General features: G+C 47.3%; 1 protein-coding gene across 2 annotated transcripts in view; it reads left to right on the plus strand.

Moving 5' to 3' along the window:
* LOC144818446 (lysine-specific demethylase 4C-like) overlaps positions 1-18639 on the plus strand; it is a 1795190-nt gene that overhangs the window by 1377502 nt on the left and 399049 nt on the right. The gene's annotated exons all lie outside the window — the stretch shown is intronic.

The following is an 18639-nucleotide window of genomic DNA, read 5'->3' on the forward strand; positions in this document are numbered from 1 at the left end:
CCTGCAAGGCCTCCAGCAACAACCTGATAAATTCGCCATTCCTGATTGGGGAGCCCGATGATGTCATATAGCCCCTCTGAGACCACAACTGACCGAAGTCATGAACCACCCCAAATCCATACTGGCTGTCGGTGAATATGGTGATCCGAATCCCGTTGGCTGCCAAACAGGCACACGTCAACGCAATTATCTCAGCCACCTGCGCGGAGTGTACTCCTTTCAGGCAGGCTGCTTCAATTATTCCAGAAATAGTACAGACAGCAAATGCTGCTCTCAACTGACCAGTATTGTCTCCTACACATGAGCCATCCACAAAGTAAATTTCATCAGGGTCTGTCAATGGCACATCGACAATATCCGGTCTAGGTTTGGTGCATAGTTCAGTCACATCAAGGCAGTCATGGTCTTCCCAATCATCATCTATATCATTTGGTAATGGCAACAAGGTAGCAGGATTCAAGACCGAGCACCTCCTGAGGGTCACATTCTCCGCAGCAAGTATAACCTGCTTGTAGCGTGTGAGCCTGTTGTTGGTCAAGTGCTGTCTTGGTCCTGGTCATCAACAATTCCACAGAATGAGGTACATGCACTGTCAGTGGATATCCCATCACAATGCTTTCACATCTTTCAATGCTGACACCTGTTGCAGCAACGGATTTGAGACATCAGGGCAACGCTGCGGCTACTGGATCTAAGGTAGCCGAGAAGTATGCAACTGGTCTACGGACTCCTCCATGATCTTGCACTAAGACTGCCAATGCACACCCCTCTCTCTCACAACAGAACAATGCAAATGATTTGGTGTAATCGGGCATTCCCAGAGCCGGAGCGCGACACAGGTCCTCTCGCAGCTCGAGAAAGGCCATCATACAATCTGGGTCCCGTGGTACCGGATCACTTACGTCCTTGTGCGTCAGTTTCTGCAATGGCTTCGCCTTCAGGGAAAAGTTAGCAATCCACTGTCGGCAATAGCCCACCATGCCCAGGAACATCCTAACCTCTCTTTGAGTCGAGGGCACAGTCATTCTCATGATTGTCTCAATCCTGTCAGGTGACACTTTTCTCTTTCCCTTCTCTATCCCGTGACCCAGACACTGCACTTCAGACAAGCAGTACTGTAACTTGTTGGGGGACACCTTGTGTCCGTTTTCTGCCAAATGGTTCAGTAAGGCAATGGTGTCAATCCTACAAGCATCCTCTGTGTCTGACGCAACAAGGAGGTCGTCTATGTACTGTACGAGAACTGAGTTCTGCGGCAGTACCAGACTCTCGAGATTCCTTTTCAGCAACTGATTAAAGATCGATGGGCTCTCTGTATACCCTTGAGGAATTCGACACCATGTTAGAACTCGACTCTCTATTTTGAACGCAAAAAGAAATTGGCTTTCCTCATGCAATGGGATGGAAAAGAAGGCCTGACACAAATCAATCACAGAAAACCATTCAGCTTGGAACGGTATCTGAAACAGTATCACTGATGGATTCGGTACCACTGGACAGCATGGAACAACTATGTTGTTAATTTTCCGTAAATCCTGCACAATCCTGTATTTCCCACTTGGCTTCTGCAAACCCATGATCGCAGAGTTACAGGGACTTCCCATAACTTCCTTCAAAATTCCCTGTCTAATCATAGACTCAATCACGGGTTTTATACCTTCAAGTGTTTCTGGGGTCAGCTTGTACTGGGGAGTTCGGGGAAATTCAGCATTCGGTCTCACCTGAATTCTAACTGGCTCTACCCCTTTGATCAGTCCAATCTCCTCTCCTGTAAAGTCCCAGACTTCTGGTGAGACCGAGTCCCTCAAATCCCAAGGAAGTTCCTCCACTGTTATAGCAGGGTACAATTCAATGCACACATGCGTATTAGCAACCTTAAAATCAGCATCATCGTCATTTGTTTGTAATTCTACTCCCTTGGGGGTACAATAGATGGTGCAATTCAGTTTACACAAAAGATCTCTTCCTAGCAGACATACAGGACTGGAATCACACACTACAAACTGGTGTCTGTCACTGAAACTTTCAATCTTCACCGGGACTGGCTCAGTCAGGGGGTTTGTCATTCTTCTATTTGCTACTCCTACAACCTGTATTGTCTGCCCTGAAAGGGGTAAGTTGGGAACCACCGCAGACCGCACAGTAGAGCGAGAAGCACCAGTGTCAACCAAAAAGGTGGTGGGATGTTCATCTACATCTGCCTCTACAAAAGGTCCTCTCTGATCTACCTCCAGCACTGCTCCAAGAGTACAACCCTCTTCCCCATCCAGGCATCGTCCTGTTACTGGGTCATAGTGATAACACTCGTCTCCTTCGACTATGAAAGGCATCTGCTGGTATACCTTGTACCCTGCGGAAATCTTCGGTGGCTGGCGAACCGGAGCCCTAGGGGCTGAAGTCCCCCCTTTCGTCGTCTGGGACCTGGTCACTGTCACCTTCCGTACTGGAGGTGCTTGAACTTCCTCCTCCTCCTGTACCTGATTGTCAGGATTATGGGGGCACTCGCGTCTCCAATGCCCGACCTCGTGACATTGATGGCACTTGGTCGTCTTTTTCAGGGTTGCTATATCTATCCTAGGTCTTGGACCTTCCTCGTTGTCCCTCTTCTGTCCCCCTGATTTCCTTCCCAAGGTGCCATTGCCTGACTGACCCTGTCCTCCCGCTTGCATCTGTACTAACATCAGTTTGTCCTTAAGCTTCTTTGTCTTTGAATCTATCTCGTCACTGCAATACCTTGCATACCTCAAGATCTCGTCCAGAGGCTTGTTTTGCCAACAGATTAAATGTTGCTGTATCATAAGGCAAATGTCGGGTCTCAGTCCCAGAACAAATTTGGATACGAACTGTCCCGTGTCCTTTGGATCCATCACATCTAACCCACTGTACTGCTTAAAGATCTGCAATAATCTCTCGTAATATTCATGCACAGTCTCCTTTGGTTCCTGTCTAGTCCGATCTATTTTCACCCAATCAATGTCCTGTGGTGGTACCTTAGTCTTTAACCACGTGATCGCTTGCTCATACTTTGCCATCACCCTGGGTGATGGTCCATTTGTGGCAGCATCTCTCTCTGGCTCCGCGGTGGGCCATTCAACACTGACTTTACACGCTATCCACAAATCACTTGGAATCACGATGTCAAATAGTGTGTTCAAATCAATCCACAGCACCTTTGAGATTTTAACGAACCTCTCTACCTGTTTGTACCATTCCACTGGACTCTCTTGCAACTTTGGAAATGTGTTCGTAAAGGCAGCCAGATCTCCCCTACTCCAGGGTACATGCACATATTCTCCATGAGCCACCTCCCGCAAGGGGTACGCTTCTGTATGCATCAACCCTCCTCCCGGGGATGTCTCAATCACACTCCGTCTAACGCTCTTTCCTTTTGACCACCTTTCTTCCCATTTTTCCAAAGGGGACCACGTTCGGATTCCCACAATCAGCTCCCTAATGTGAGTTTTTAATCCGATCACCCTCTTTTCTTCTAGATCTTGATCTGAGTATTGTAACCGGTGGCCACTCTGCAATGCTTTTGTTTTCGTCAAATCTACACTATATTTGTTCGCTAATTCAGAGAGTTTCTCGTGAGCTGCCCTAGCCCTCCGTGTAACATCCTTCGCTACAAACAATAGCTCATCTGGTTCGTGTAGTTCGATCCTTTCTAGTGGCAATGTACCTTCCACTATCTCCTCCACTTCTGTTTTTAGTCTCAGCACATCTATCCTTCTTGCTTTTATCGCAGCACTCAATGTACCTTGGCTAGTAGTTCCATTAGAGTCCCTCCCGCCACAGTCCTGACTCTCTCGCCTGTTTTCCTCAGGTGTGTTAGGGGGAACCCTTCTGTTCTCCCAGCCTTCTCGAACCCACTCCCGTCTACTGTCGCCAGAGGTGTGGTGGGACGCCCCCCTATTCCCCACCCCTTCTCGTTCCCATTCCTGTCTGCTTTCACTCGGCACGCAGTGAGACACCATCCTATCTTCCTGGTTCTCAGACCCAAAGACATTCCTGGATCTATCACTCTGAGTATCCACAATTGTTTCCCAAGTTCTCAAATCCGGCCTTAATTCTCTCATCGAACTCGGCCTCGGTCCCCTCAAATCCATTGGTCCCCTCCAACCCATCTGCTCTTCCGAGGAGTCTGCCGATGCCACCAAAGGAGTGCTTCTCTCTACAGGTTTTGGCAACTGCCGCCACCCTTCTATCCCATTATTCCTTCCCTCACTGGCACATCTCTCACTCCCCATTTGCAGCGGACTCTCGTCTTGTTTCTGTTCTGGGTTGTACACTGATACTATGGGACCTATGGTAACAGGCACCGTAAGAGCATCTGGCAATTTCTGTGAGTGGACACCCTCTTCCACCCGCACCTTTTGTACTGTAAATCTTCCCACTACTCTCGTCACTGGTGAAGGTGGAGGTGCCTTTTCTCCCTTCACTGGGCAAAACCTGTCTTCTACGGCGCTCAAATCACTCACCATGTTGACCCCACCATCCCCATCTGAAGCTTCCCCATTCTTGGCAGACATTGGCGTGCCCCCCAACTCAGGATTGTACGGGGGTGGTCTCTCTGACAACATCCTTTCTATCAGGCCATCGTCTGTGTCACTATCCTCATCGTCCATACTTCTCCTCTGTGCGTCCAGTAACGGGTACAACCTATCCCCTTCAATGGTCTGCACTCTCTACCTCTTCTCCATGGCATCCCATCTCGCATCTTGGACCGCCCTAACTGATCGTTTCACTCTTTCTTGTCGCCTATCTCTGCTCCTGTCATGGGCTGCCCTGATCCATGCATTTAGCGCTTCAAACTGTGTTGGTCTGGGCAAGGGTCGCAACACAGCCATAATCGCTTTCAGCTGATACAACACTTCTAGTCTAAACGTTCCGTATTTAGGGAATGTCAATTCCTCATTTCCGTCTGTCATCTTACACCAGTTATCAAGCCACAATATGGTATGCAACCCAACTTTCGTTGCCATGTAATAAGCTGGAGTATCCTCGGGTGGAGCCTCCTCCCCACCCCGAGGTTCTATCTTGTTTTCTCCTTTGAAACATTTTCGCAACACTTTAAAACATTTCATGATGAAAACCCACAACGTTTCCTTGTTCCACGGCGCTTGTTTACTTCCTGATGACAATCCACCAATCTCAGCGCGGCTTCACACTAACCGCCCTATCTCAGCGCGGCTCCACGCCAACCGACCAATCCCAGCGCGGCTCTTTCTGACGTCACTCGCCTCCGTTTCGCAGCAGTTCCCCTCCTCTCTCCGTTTGTCTCGCGGTCTCGCATGCGTCCCAATCATACACTGGAATTGATTACTTCCAACCAAGCAACCACTTCCTTGACTGTACGTCCGCAGTCTAACTGTAATTGTCACCTCAACCAGCAAATGTCTGTCCGCTAACGGCTAGACAATCGCCTCAACTGATAGGTTACAAACTCATGGCAACTTCCGACCAGCGTCCGTTACCCACACACTCACACATTCGTTTCCCCTATCTCGGTCGATCAATGGTACCTCATGATCCCCTTTACAATGGTCAACAATGACTTTGGGTGTTCGATACACCCGGACCACTTAAACTCCCCTTGAGCTTAAGATTTTCTCCGGTTGCGCGCGCTCACAACCTGTCCTCTTTCACACTACAGGCATTCAACTCCGCAAGACAATACAACACACAATACAACATAACACCGCAATCTAGCAACGCATGACCCTTTTCATACTCACTCTCCTTCGACCTTCTGCTTTCTGCCGCACTGTCACTCTTCATCAGTTTCCGTGGAACGCCATCCTCCGTCCGCGATTCTCTGGACACTCATCCTTGGTTTCTATGGGCCTCGGGGAAATCTCAACCTACTTCTAGATTACCCTCACTCCAGAAGATAAACCATCCTACACTGCTACCAACTGAAAAGGCGGGATTTGTTCTCTAGAGTCTGATTACCATTCTCCAGAATCCCGTCACTGGTCGACTGAACCTTTTTACCTGTCATAGAGTGATTTAGGCAATCAATTTACCAATACTCGATGCTTGTAACTATTCCCAATTACCTTTTTCCCAAAGGACGACTGACCAAGAATCAAGTTTAAAGATTTATTACAGAAATGAAAATAGCTGAAGATACAGACACCTCAACACGAGGTTCAAAAGATAAACGGGCACTAATACAAACATAATCCTACGGAAAAGTCTTAAGCGGCTTATGAATAAGACGAGAATCAGTTGTTATTGTTATTGTTATTGTTAGTGAGGTTTTGTATCGCGCCTAATCACCTGCAGGTCTCTAAGCGCCCGGAAAGATGGTAACAGACAATAACTTAGCAAGGTGGAAGCTGAGGTCATAGCTGGATTATACAGAGCTCATGCTTTTGCTGAACAGAAATGTTTTTAGGCTCTTCCTGAATCGTAATAGATTCCCTTCCCGGCGCAGCCCCTCCGGCAGCCTGTTCCATAGCTGGGGAACTAGCACTGAAAAGGCTCTCCCTCCCTTGGTCACCAACCTATAGCGAGGACAGACCAGTAATTGGGAGTCTGAAGATCGGAGTGTTCTCAAAGGGCAATAGAGTTGCAGACGATCTTTGATGTAGGCTGGGGCTTTGCCATAGATTGCCCTATGGGCCGTGCATAAGTTCTTAAATTCCACTCTATCTTTAATGGGGAGCCAGTGCAAACTTTGTAGTAGGGGAGTGGCTTTAGATCTCCTCGGTAGCCTGAAGATCAACCGGGCAGCGTCATTCATTATGACCTGAAGTCTACTGGTCAGAGTTTTAGGTAAGCCAAGGTAAAGGGCGTTACCGTAATCAATTCTGGAGATGATGGTGGCCGCTACTATCGATCGCATCATGGATTGTGAGAGGACAGGAATTAACTTCCGTAGTTGCCGAATGATGTTTGTGCAATTTCCCACCACCGCAGAGATCTGAGGGGCCATTGACAGATCATCATCCAGCTTGATCCCCAGGCTCCTTACAAACGAGCTTGGTCTTGGAGCAGGGCCTAACTCTGTGGGCCAATAGAGATCACACCAAGGTGAGGCAGTGGATTGAATCACTAGTACCTCGGTCTTGTCAGGGTTAATCTTTAACAGGTTATCCGTCATCCATTGCACTGTAAACCGCAAGATGTTCTGGGCTTGGAGTTGTGCGGCCATAGTGTCATCGACACTTATCAGCAATTGCGTGTCGTCCGCGTAGTTAAAGACTTTACAGCCCATGGTGGCCAAAAAAGAGATCAATGGTTGCAGGTAGAGATTAAATAGAAGCGGGGACAGGGCGGACTCCTGTGGCACCCCGCACTCTAAAATCCCTATCTCAGATGTTTCGTCCCCCAGTTGTATCTTTTGGGTCCTTCCTGTAAGGAATGATTGCAACCACTGAAAGGCCAGGCCCTTAATGCCAAAGTCCTTCAGTCTTTCCAAAAGCAAGGCATGGCTGACAGTATGGAATGCCGCTGATAAGTCCAGCAAAATCAGGGCGCTCGGTTTCTTACAGTCAGCCATGCCTCTTAGTTCAACACCGAGAGCATTACCAACTCGGTGCTGTGATGAGCTCGGAAACCTGCCTGTCGCTCATGGAGTAGATGATGAGTTTCCAAATAGAGGGACAGGGACTTTAATACATGCTGCTCAAGAACTTTTGAGAGAAAAGGCAACTGGGAGATAGGTCTGTAGTTCTTTAACACCGCAGGATCTGACCCAGACTTTTTCAGTAGAGGTCTTACACGCGCCTCCTTGAGCTCAACCGGTAGGTACCCCGTATCTAATGATCTATTGAGGAGGGAGATGATACATTCCTCCAACAAGGGGCGGGCAACACGGAAGATCTCAGGTGGGCATGGATCGGCTGGGGAGCCAGATTTAATTTTACTCATCAGCTGTTCTAGAATTAGTCCATCCATCTCTGGAAATACTTCAAGGGAGCAGTCGGTCCTGATCTCAGGTGCTGATGTTATGGCAGAACCCAATACCACCCCGTTCTTTATCTCCTGGATGATGATCTTCACCTTCTCTAAAAAGTAAGCCTGAAAGGTGTTACAGTCAATAGGGGCCTTAGAGTTATCTGTTTTTTGCTCAACTCTGCCAGTATTTTAAAGGTCTCTTTCTGAATATTCGCTGCCTTACTTAGACGGGACTCAAAATGGTCTGCTTTAGCTTGGGTCATAAGGTTTTTATATTGTTGAAGGGAGGCTTTATAGAGTTTCCTGTCAGTGTCCTGCTTGGTTTTCCTCCATGCTCTTTCCAGAGCTCTAAGCTTTCTTTTTGTTTCCCTTAAAGCTGGCGTAAACCAGGGAGCCCCTTTACCGGAACGCTTTATTTGCTGCGTTCTCACCGGCGCTATTTGATCAATGGCCCGGGTCATGCTCCTGGTTAGATCAGAGTATTCACGGTCCAGGCTGCGTCCCAGATCAGCGACGTGGGATGTTACCGGGAGCACCTTAGTCAGGGATGCTAGGTCGACCTCGGCCCATTTCCGGATTTTCCTGATACCAAGCGGGCCGCTGGTAATACAGCCTTTAATGCGGGCCTCACAGGATATCAGGTGGTGATCAGACCAGATGCAAGGGGCTACGTCTTTAAGGGTTAGACTAGCATCTGTGGTCCACACAAGGTCAAGAATGTGGCCTTTTTCGTGTGTGGGGACATCCACAATTTGTATAAAACCCACCGCAGACATTAAGGTGTCCAGCTGGCGCGTGGGCAGGTCCCAGTTGGGTTTATCCCAATGTAAATTGAAGTCTCCAGTTACGAGAATTTTCAGTTCCAGAACCATCAGACTAATAAAGATTGCTGTAACTTGAATTCTAGTATGCATTAGGAGGAAAAATCAAATTAATCTGTCCCTACGCTATACTAAGTGACATCCCTACTCAACAACAGCCCATCCTAACCAAAAGGTGTCAGCCGTGGTGACTTCCCAAAGAAGTTCGCCCACTTCTCTCTTAGACTAGAGTTCTTCATCCATGCTACGCTCCTTGCCCAACACGACAACTCTCTCTAACTCCTCAGCCCATCTGCTCTGCTTCCACCCTCCGGGTACTGTCCCTAATACGAAACCCCACAATGTGAGCGACACGCCCTCAGGTACGCCCCTCTCGAAGGTGTTACTACTGGAAATTTTCACTCTGGCTCATGTCCAACCTTGTCCGTGTAGTCGTCCTTGGGTCTCAGACTCGTCCTCCTTTCAAGTTGTTTCTTCAAATTCCTAATCTACTCCTCCATGTCTGGGTCTAGTATTTCTAGCATTCATACACAATGGGCCCTTCTACTCTACAGTCTACTTGGTGACGCACCTGCAAAGAAATACATTTCATTCGGCTCACATTCTACTAATGTTGCAATATTGTCTAAAAGCATCTTCTTTTACCAAACATTTCCACAGTTAAATGCTAAGCAAGGCATTTTCGATCAGGCCTGCACAATTTCCATGAACTAGGCCTCTGCTTGGTTATAGGCCTTACGTTTACATGAATATTTCACTTTAGTTCTCCAGGCCTCGTACTTTAAGCAAATGCATTTTCTTAACTCAAACTAATTATCGAATACCTAAAGCATGATTATACGTTTCAATTAGTCAACCTGAAGGCACATTAGTAAATCAATTTAACACTTCTTATCATTAGTGAATGATTTCATTTCAAAGCATCTCTAACTAAAACAAGTATAGATTTGCACTTGGTAGCATTGGATCTGCACATCTTCTGATACCAATTACTCTAGTACTTTGTCTTACATTGCATCTTAATCATGATTAAAAATCCTCTACATATACGGGTGCTGACTACTTGTACATATGATGCACCCCTACAAATTTCACTGTAAATGGCGCTCTCTCACATTTAACACATTTTCAATTGAAATGACCATTACATTTGCACAGACATACAGTTTTACTAATAAAACTATACAGTGCACAGACATGTGTGGACATTGCGTCACCTAGTGTAATGATTTGTTTTGATCATATTAAAGTATTTGTTTCCAACACACTTCAGAAATATAAAAAGGTGCATTATTTGTGTTCCTAATTCTGATATATTCTGAAATACTTACGCAGTTAATTTAAATGTTGTGTGCTAGAAAAAAAAACTTTCCTACTCCCAGTATCCAGCAAGATTGTCACATAAATCCTCTCACTTTGAAGTCGAAGAAAGAAAAGTAAACAAGCGCCTCAGCCCCGACATTTGAGCTCTGCCTTTGAATGCACAGCAAATCTGACCAGATAAGAAGATGATTTACAGGAAGGGAGCACTTGAAAGGATACTTTAAATAAGGTTTGAGGAAGGAAAGGTACGAACTCAAGCTGGACAGCCTAAAGCAAATAACGCCAGCAAATAGAAGGTAAGAAAACATGAGTTACAAGCCACAAAACCAATGACCAGCAACGGGCAGAATGCATTTGTAGGTCAACTTTCTGAATATCCCTCAGATATCTTTTGCAAAAGAAAAGGGAAGAAACAGACGGGATAAATAACATTTGAATGTTGAAGCGGAAGGTCTTTACATGCATTTCACTCTGTTGTCTGAAATGAATCGCCCCACATGCTAGTGTTCTAATTTTGTGTTCTTAAACGACATCATTCAGACCATCACAGCAGCAGAAGCACAACCCGTACAGTGTTTCTTTTGTTCTGCATGTGCCGGGCCTCCCGTCTGACAAAATGGATGTAGGCAAAGAGTTTCAAAATAGCTGAAGTTGCCCCTGGGCTTCAGGTGACCTCAAATTTGTATTTGAAAGGTAAACGAGGGAGAAACATGTGACCTCTATGTGAAGAACATTATTTTGAAAAAGAATATACAAAGCAAAGATGACTGATCAACAAGGCTTTAAACATCTGGCTGGGGCTGAGGCATGGTTTAGAAGCATGCACGCTTCAAATTGTGCACCTGATGGGAAATAATAGGGAGCTTAAAAGCATGAGATTGTAGTTTTGAAAGGTACATCAATTCTGAGAATAGGCAGGGTTTACTTTGGTATTCTTGCTGAAAAAGTGGAATCAAGGGAAACGTATGTATGCTTTGAACATTTTAAACTACACGGATACAGTGCAGCTGCTCTTTTTCTCTTGCCTCTTTTTACTGGATGAAATGTAATAAAGGTTGATTGTGTTCTGATTGCATACTTTCGGTGTTCTGATTTTAGAATCAGTTTCACTTTGGTAACATTTAAATGGGTTTCTTTACAGCAGGTTGTTTCCGAAGATGTAGCATTGCTTGACAGTGTTTTGTTCCATAAATTGCCAGTAATGTAAACCGTTGTTGCAGTTTCCTATCTTTCTAAACGGAGATACCAAAGCCTGAGAGAAAGGAATGGAGAATATGAAATCAAATGTTTTTGTGTAAATATGCCCTCACTTATTTTAAAAGCTTGTAGACATCATGTGTCCATTGCCCTGTTCATGTCCATACACGCATATGCTATCCATTCGTGATTAATTATATTTCTTCCCATCCACAAAATAAACCATTAAATAATCACCCCCCTCCCTCCATCCTCAAGTACTTCCTGCGTTTTTTGTGTGTTACGTACAAATTGTGCCAACCTCATCATTTTGTATCTTTATTTTTATTGCGTCAGTGTTTATTTACTTTCAAAACCTGTAGTTGTGCCATTGCCATGTTCCTGGAGCAGATCTTTATTTCACCGGTCTTTGGTGCCTGGAGGGAATTCAGACTAGGTAGAAGAAATATCTTTAGCACATGTTGAAGCAGTTCGTACTTTTGGAATACTCTTGATTGGTACATACAGGTAGAGTTGATAAAACAATGATGGACCAACACCCAATCACTGAGAGAAGGAGCATTTGAGGGAAATTGAGGCATGGCTATAACCCTGACCTAGTATGAAGGCTGTTCTCCATAGTGCTCTTTCACACCATCCTCTGTCTTGGCACTCATGTTTTGAATAAGCTATACGGAACTCTGCGAATTGACCCAAAAACTCTGCCACACTACGCAGAGTCCGCAAGCTGCAGCGTGTGTTCGGTTGCGCCGTTCGTGCTGATTTTTATTGCTGGGTGTTTGTTCCAGCGCAAACGGCACCATGCACAGCGCAAGATGGCACTGCTTCTTTCTGAGGCTTGAGTAGATGTTCTACTCAAGCTGCAGCTTTATCAGCGCAAACAGATGGTTTCTCATCGCGAGCGGTCGGGACCATCCGCAACTGTCTGCGTTGAGAAATCTTGCTGGGAGGTGCTCTAGCGTATTTTTATCACTCACCAACTTAATGTTGGCAAGTGTGACCGAGGAAAAACCTCCGCTCCGCAACCGTATGCTCCGCGGAGTGCGGAAAAGTCAGCAAACTCCGCGAAAGGAACAGAGGTGTCCCCCCAGGCCTAGTTTTGAGAAGAGATTGGGAATAAAACTTGAAAAATATCTTCCCTGGTTAAAACTGATACCTCTTCCTAGTCCACTCTCTGTTACAGCTCTCTGCAGTCTACTACCAGCCTCTTTATGTTGCCTTATTTCTGCCATCTTTTTCCCTTCTCACTGAGTTGACTCTGCCACTCCTCCAATAGCTAGACTGCGAGGATCTGGATAACTTTAGTGTTTTTAATTAAAACAGCCATCTTTTATTGTTAATACATTTGCTTCTCACATTTGTAATTACATCATTATTATATGTTTATAATTTTAGACCTCTTCATTGATACACATCTTAAATATTGTTGTACATGTTGTTGACAGAAATTTAAAAGTGCAGTTCATTTAACTGATAGTTTTAAAAAAATTAAATATGGCTGTCATTTGTTTAGGAGATTATATTACAAAATATGTTGTTGTATCTACTCCAGTCCTCAATACGAGCTGGACATAGGGGTAAACAGTGTTCTTGTACCCGAAATTAATAGGTACAAGAAAGAATGCCAAGCATGTGACATACCCTGACATGGCCCCAGCAACAGGTTAGCTCATTGGTAATTGTAAGCGGAATAGTCCCTGAAATCGGAGAGAACTTGCAGGTTTTGATGTGATAACTGTCGTGCCTTGTAGGAGGATGTCTCGGAAACACCACGAAGTTGAAGCTCTTGCCTGACCTCCCCCACACCGGTTCACTCTACACCAATGAAATATATATATACTTGGTGAGAAGAGTAGATGCCAGTGCAAGGGACACAGGGAAACAAAACAAGGAAAGATGGGGAGGACACAGGAATCCGAAATCCAGGATGCAAAGAGAACTGATCAACACTCACTGTCTCTTCTGAACCCCTCCTGTGAATAAAGAGAAAGTGATTAAGCAAGTGACGTGCTATATCTGTGAGTATGTATGTTATAAACGGAGATATATGGTACCTGGCGATTACTTGCAGGGCTTCTACCTGTACTTGACTTTCCTTCTGTTGACTTCACAGAAAGGTAGGTAGTATATAAAAGAATATTCCTATAAGATAGGGGTCCTTGGTTATCAATAAGGGAGAGTTCTCAGATTAGTTATATGTATAGGAATACGTAAATAAACGTACCTAATGTTTCCAGTGCCTTATGAAAAATGACTCCCTGTTCTCCACAAAAGTAACTCCAACATCAAGTTAATAATTCCCTACAAACATAAAGGATATTATCAGTAACCCTGTATACATTCTAATGCATTTGTAGACCTTCAAGATATCGCCAGTACCTGTTTTGTGTCAACAAAAGAAGATATATAAATCACTTCAGGAGCACCAATTCCTAAATTCTGACGCTCCGATAACCCAAATAAATAAACCTCTATAAGGAAAACAAAGCTCTAACACTAAGCTCTGCACAGAGTGTCAGCTAACAAAAGGCTCCCGGGATACTTCTCTGCGGGTTAGAAAACACTTACGAGTGTTACCGCTAGAAACAAAAACCAGCCCTCGTACTTATCTCGGCAGTAGGAGAGCGTTATGAACCGAAGACTGTCACTGAGCAAAAGGGAAGATCCGACGGAGCCCGAACGCCACCACCGTGACCCGGAAGCGATGCAGGAAACCCGGAGGGAACGCAAAGCGTCATTGCATCAGAAAGCGGGAACTATATAGCGATATCGCGCATGCGTGAGACTTGCGCATGCGCTCTCCTGATACACTCTCTTCCGCCAACCATGCTTTTGCCAACCACGTCTCCCGTGGATCGGCAGGCATGACAATAACTTCTGGTTCACAAGATTATTCCCTATTCTGCACACTAAATCCTGGAATATCAATCTGATAGATACTTCTGGTCTTAGATTCCTCACCTTTTGAATATTTCCTACCCGTCAGCCTGGATCTGGAAAATTTCCAGCAATGCATCTGTGCGCTGGTTGGGTGCGTCATGCGGCTCCGCATTGACGTCATTCCACTCGAAAATGACATGCAGAGCCTATATAGGCACCATTCCTGCACACTGAAGTCAGTTTCGTTCTTGATGTGCCACAGATGCAGATCTGGAACTGCCTCTCGTCGCTTTGAGACACCCTTCACCTCAAAAAAATTGTAAATCAGTATGCAAGGGAAACCTCCCAAAAAGGTTTTATGTCTTGTAGGAAATGTCTGTGGGAGCCGCTCATCAGGTTTTCCTGTGGTGCCTTCGGTTGAGTCACAACTTGGCTATGGTCTGCAATGCTTCTGTGTCAATGAACCCAAAGGCCATGCAAGGCCTCGAGGTGAAACTCTGTATTGCCAATCAATCAATCAATCATGGCATTTGTAGAGCACACTACTTACCCGTGAGGGTCTCAAGGCGCTTGGGGGTGGGGGTGCTGCTACTGCTCGAAGAGCCAGGTCTTGAGGCGTCTTCTGAAGGACAGCAGGTCTTGGATCTGCCGTAGGTGGATGGGGAGCGTGTTTCAGGTCTTGGCGACGAGGTGGGAGAATGATCTGTCGCCGGAGGTTGCTCTTCGGATGTGGAGGACTGTGGCCAGGGCGAGGTCGGTGGAACGGAGCTGGCGGGTGGGTGTGGAGAAGCTGAGTGTGCTGTTGAGGTACGCTGGACCATGGTTGTAGAGTGCCTTGTGCGTGTGGGTGAGGAGTTTGAAGGTTATCCTCTTGTTGACGGGGGGCCAGTGCAGGTCTCTGAGGTAGGGTGTGATGTGGCTGCTGCGAGGGAGTGATCAGGCGTGCAGAAGCGTTCTGGATGCTTTGAAGCCGTTTCAGGAGTTTGGCCGAGGTTCCTGCGTAGAGGGTGTTTCCGTAGTCTAACCTGCTGCAGATTCCACTTGTAGATCTTGCGGAGTATGCGCAGGGTGTTGAAGCAGGAGGAAGAGACAGCGTTGACCTGCTTGGTCATGGAGAGGGTGGAGTCGAGGATGACCCCTAGGTTGCGTGCGTGGTCGGTGAGTGCCGGAGCTGTACCCAGTGCTGTCGACCACCAGGAGTCGTTCCAGGCCGAAGGGGTGGGTCCGAGGATGAGGACCTCCGTCTTTTCCGAGTTCAGCTTCAGTTGGCTGTTCCTCATCCATTCGGCGATGGCTGTCATTCCTTCGTGGAGGTTGATTTTGGCGGTGTGGGGGTCCTTGGTGAGGGAGAGGATTAGCTGGGTGTCGTTGGCGTAGGAGATGATGTTGAGGGCGTGCAGTCGAGCGACGTGGGCGAGTGGTGCCATGCAGATGTTGAACAGCGTTGGACTGAGGGATGAGCCCTGGGGTACGCCGCAGATGATCTTGGTGGCTTTGGAGCGGAAGGAGGGGAGTTGGACGCTTTGTGTTCTGCCGGAGAGGAAGGAGGTGGCCCAGTCCAGGGCCTTCTCTCGGACCCCGGCGTCTTGGAGGCGTGTTCGTAGTGTGCGGTGGCAGACCGTGTCGAAGGCGTCTGATAGGTCCAGGAGGATGAGAGCCATGGTTTCTCTGTTGTCTATCAGGGTCCTGATGTCGTCGGTTGCGGCGACGAGGGCAGTCTCGGTGCTGTAGTTGCTGCGGAATCCGGACTGGGATGGATCCAGGATGCTGTTCTCCTTGAGGTAGCTGGTCAGTTATTTGTTTACGGTCTTTTCGATGACCTTCGCCGGGAATGGGAGCAGGGAGATGGGCCGGAAGTTCTTGAGGACCTTGGGGTCCGCCTTGGGTTTCTTGAGTAAGACGTTGATCTCGGAGTGCTGCCAGCTCTCCGGGAAGGTTGCTGTCTCGAAGGAGATGTTGATGGTTTTCCAGAGATGGGGGGCGACGGCGGTGCTGGCTTTGTTGAAGATGTGGTGTGGGCAAGGGTCTGACGGAGATCCGGAGTGGATGGTGTTCATGATTTTGATGGTGTTGTCGCCGTTGATGTTGGTCCAGGAGAGAAGGTGGTTGGTGCAGATGGTGGTTGTGGGAGCGGGGGTCTCAGTGGTTGTCGTGGGGTCGTGCTGTTGAAGCTGTCGTGGATGTCTGCGATCTTGCGAAGGAAGAAGGTGGCCAGCGAGTCACACAGGTCTTGGGAAGGTGGGATGTTTTGGAGCTGGGTTTGGAGAGTTCCTTCACTATGTTGAAGAGCTCTTTGCTGTTGTGTGGGTTGTTGTCTAGGCGATCCTTGAAGGAGGCTCTTTTGGCTGATCTGATGAGGTGATGGTGTCTGCGGGTGGTGTTCTTGTGGGTTACATAGCTGTCCGGTGTTCATTCACGGAGCCAGTTCTTCTCCAGCTTTCGGCAGGTTTGCCTGGAGGCCTGACGGTCTTCAGTGAACCAGCTGGCTTTCTTGCTGGTGTGACTGTTGGAGGGTTTCGTAAGCGTGGCGAGGGTGTTTGCGCAGTCGTCGATCCACTGTCTGTGGTTGCGGGCGGCGGTGTCTGTGGGCTTGGGGGGTGGGCACTGGGTGAGGGTGTTGGATAGCTGGTCTTCGGTGACGTTGCTCCAGCGGCGGTGAGGCATCTGTTGGGAGCGGTGGTGCGTGGTGAGTTTCTGGAAGGTGAAGTAGATGCAGCGATGGTCGGTCCAGTGGAGTTCGGAGGTGTGGCTAAAGGAGACATGAGAGCTTGCGGAGAAGATGGGGTCCAGCATGTGGCCGACTGAGTGGGTGGGTGTTGTCACAAGCTGTCTCGAGGTTGTCGAGGTTGGCGATCAGGGTCGTGGAGTTGGTGTAGTTGTTGTTCTTGAGGTGGCAGTTCAGCTCTCCTAGAAGGATGTAGTCCGTGGAGGTGATGGCGAGCGTGCTGACGAGGTCGGCGATGGAGTCGCTGAATTGTGGTTGGGGTCTGAGGGGTCTGTAGATCAGAGTTCCTCTGAGGGTGGTGTTGGGGTCGTTGTTGATCTGGAAGATGTTCTGCGGTGTTGAGGGTGTCATCGGAGTTGGTAGAGACCTTGAGGGTGGCCTTGTGTACGATGGCGATTCCTCCTCCAACTCCATTGGTGCGGTCTCTGCCGGTAATTTTGTAGTTGTCCGGGATGGCTATGGCGATGTCGGGTGCTGAGGAGTCGTTCCACCAGGTCTCTGTCAGGAAGGCGACGTCTGGGGAGGACGTGTCGAGCAGGTCCCAGAGTTCGACGGCGTGTCTGTGTGCGAAGCTGGTGTTCAGGAGTATGCAACAGAGGTGGGTGAGTCCTCTCTTTATTGGCGGTTTGGCGGCTCTGGTGCTGGTAAAGCTGCAGTTTCTGCAGTGGAAGGGTCCATTGGGTGCGCGTCGGTTGGCCTGGAAGCAAGTGTGTGCTTTTTAAATTTAAAAAAAATATTTTTTAGTCCTCATCTCACCTATAAGCATATTGCAAAGTGTTACAGCTGTTGTTGTGATCCTGGGCGCCCTCCGGCCAACTGCACTTGCTTAAGTCTCCTGACCAACTCCTTACATTGGAGTTAAGGTGTCACATAGGACTGGGTACCTTCATTGTCAATTACCAAAACAGTCTTAGATCTAGGCCCATGTTGATAAGGGGTTGCCAGAGGTTAGTCAGAGTACTGCTAATGCCTGCAAGATCAAGGCGAGCCATCACAAATGCTGGTTTAAGCCAATCTTCCAATCTTGGGGGGCTTGGGTCTTTCCATTTCAGACAGATTTCTCTAAGCGCCAGCAGGATAAGACATAATAATAATCCTCTATCCTGCGCTGCCAGGTCCTTTGTTGAAGAGCAATCATCGGCGAAGAGAACTAAAGACCCTTTGACCACAATATTGAAATCGAAGATCCTGCATAAAAACTTCCCAATCCCTTTCCAAATCGATCCCAAAGCCGGGCACTCAGACAAAGCATGAATATCATTAGCTTTAGAGGCCATACATCTGTGACACTTTGGCTTGGGGGTTGGGGCAAATTCGGCTAGTTTAGTTGGGGTGTAGTATATTCGATTGGTCACAAAAAAATGATTCTTCTTTAAACTCGCTGATTTTGTAAATTTATGAAGAAGTTTTAAAGAAGGTTCTAAGATTGATTCCATGCAGAAGCCTGTGTTGGGATGTTCTTGTCATCTACCAAATTCAGACTTCTTTCTTCAGCAGTTGTGGTGATTTAAGAAGAAGCTCTATATCCCAATCTCCCCTTATTCCCCCGCACTCCGCCTCAAAACAAGATTTTAATTGTAAAAACTTACATTTAGATATGCCAGGGCCTAGCTTAGCTCTCAGTATCTCCCACTGGTGGATACCATTTGCATCCCCCAGATCTGACCAAGTAGAGACTCCAGCTCTCTTGAAAGGTACAGCCAGTCCGTCTTTAAGACACAGAGGAGTCCCCGGGGAGTCCCAGACAGGGGCGTGGTCCGAATAGTAACCTATCCCACACCTGTTCCT

The sequence above is a fragment of the Lissotriton helveticus genome, chromosome 2_1 (genome assembly GCF_964261635.1).
Source record: "Lissotriton helveticus chromosome 2_1, aLisHel1.1, whole genome shotgun sequence".
NCBI lineage: Eukaryota > Metazoa > Chordata > Amphibia > Caudata > Salamandridae > Lissotriton > Lissotriton helveticus.